Source organism: Leptonychotes weddellii, chromosome 5 (genome assembly GCF_054177405.1).
Source record: "Leptonychotes weddellii isolate Sample4059 chromosome 5, ASM5417740v2, whole genome shotgun sequence".
NCBI classification, from domain to species: Eukaryota; Metazoa; Chordata; class Mammalia; order Carnivora; family Phocidae; genus Leptonychotes; species Leptonychotes weddellii.
Genome location: NC_138373.1, coordinates 32213100 through 32215340, shown reverse-complemented (window position 1 = coordinate 32215340; position 2241 = coordinate 32213100).

The following is a 2241-nucleotide window of genomic DNA, read 5'->3' as shown; positions in this document are numbered from 1 at the left end:
AGCCGAAGGCAGACGCTTAACGACTGAGCCACCCAGGCGCCCCTCCAACGCTTCTCTTGTTCACAGGAACATCTAGACTTCCAGTGCGTGTTAGAGAATGTAAGCCCTGGAGATTCTGGGCCCAGCCCACAGCTGATGAGCTGCCCTCTTTAGCTGGGCCATGAACTCTCCAGTTTGCCATAGTCCTCATCCCTCCCTGATGTGTCCCTGATAAGATGTTTCTTATACCTAGTCCATCTCACTCAGTTCTTTCTCACCTGTTTCCTGGCATGTAAGCAGTCCCCGGTTCCAGGTGTTGGCATTTTCTCTGAAAGCCCAGATAGTAAAGATGTTGAGCTTTGTGAGTCAAAACATCTCTATTGCACTTACCCTTCAGCCCTGCTGTCATAGCGAGAAAGCAGCCACAGACTGGTAAAGGGTGCGGCTGTGTGCCCATAAAACTATTTACAAAAGCGGGAGGTGGCTTGCTGACCCTGCTCTGCCCACAAGTCTGCCCCGATCCACTCACCTCCATTGTCCTGAGCCCCAGCTAGCCTTCTGTCCCTCTATACGCTCGCCCTCTGCTCCCCCACCTTCTACACATCTGACGGCAGAGGCTCAGGCTGGGAGTGGGGCTGGGCAGGGCCTGTGGCAGGAGGACCGGGGCAGAGCCTGTCCTGGAACATGGTTTCATCTCTAGCAGAGAAATCTCTCAAGCCAAGAGTCCACAGCTCTTGAGAGATCGGGAGACTGGCCTCCTCGTCAAAGTGAATGAGAACATTAGGTGTGATGACCAAACAGTAGTGGGGACTTGTGGACTGGCCTTGAGCAGGAAGAGATTCAGCTTTTTGAAATGTCCCCTAAGGAAATAAGCCGCTCTGCAGAGAAAACATACCCCCCCACCAAACCATCACATGTGAGTGGAGTAGGATTCTGAACAATTGGGGGTGGGATGCAAGCCTCAGTGGGTGGCCACGTGCATTGCAAGCAGGATGATCAGGTTTGCAGAAAGCAGCAGTTATTTGCCTAGCGCTCTTGGCCATGTTGATTGGGAAAAGCCCAGCTTAAAATGATCTGAGCAGTGTGAGCCTGGCAGGTCAGCCCAAAGGTATACAAAGAACAGAAAACTGGAGGGAATCTCACCCACGATTTGGGTGAGTAATACACGGCCAACTAGTGTGAGTTTCTAGAGCACCTCATAGGGCTAAGCAAGTGTTAATGGGGATTATTCCATTCAGCTTAACCTGGGAAGGGGGATACTATGTATACACCCATTTTACAGAAGAGGATACTGAGGCAGAGAGGGTCAGAGATTGTGCCCCAAGGTCACACACTGGTGGGTATTAAGGGCTGGGAGCAGGATCCAAGTGTGGGGAGTCTGACCCACCTGAAATACGTCCTGCCACGGCCTCCCCATCATTGCTCTGCTCGGGTCTGGGGGGCTCTAATGGTTTTTGTATTTTAACAGCTTGGAATGTCACAGATTTTCCTTAATGAGAAGGTCTCACCTCCCCACCCCCACCATGGGAAGGTCTTACTTTCATAATGGGCATGAAAAACAAGAAACAATACACCCAGGGGTCTAGATAGGAAGGCTGAGGGTCAGAGGGGAGAAGAGCAGACAGAGGGCCTCCTGCACACCCAGCCAGGCCAAATGGTGGGGCGACAGGGGACACAGCTGGAGATCCCTATTCCTCTTTTTAAAACATTTTTTAAAAAGATGTTATTTATTTGAGGGGGCAGGGGCAGAGAGAATTCCAAGTAGACTGCGCTAAGCACGGAGCCCGAAGCAGGGCGTGGAGCCTGCTTTGGGGCTCGATCTCACAACCCTGAGATCATGACCTGAGTTGAAATCAAGAGTCGAATCCTCAACCAACTGAGTCACCCAGGTGTCCCAGGGCTTCTCTCTTTTTTAGAATTGAGGTAAAGGGGTGCCTGGCTGGCTTAGTCAGTAGAATGTGCAACTCTTGGTCTCGGGGTTGTGAGTTCAAGCCCCATGTTGGGTGTAGAACCTACTTAAAAATAAATAAGTAGGGGCGCCTGGGTGGCTCAGTTGTTAAGCGTCTGCCTTCGGCTCAGGTCATGATCCCAGGGTCCTGGGATCGAGCCCCGCATCAGGCTCCCTGCTTGGCAGGAAGCCTGCTTCTTCCTCTCCCACTCCCCCTGCTTGTGTTCCCTCTCTTGCTGTGTCTCTCTCTGTCAAATAAATAAATAAAATCTTCAAAAATAAAAAAAAAATAAAGTAAATAAGTAAAATTGAGG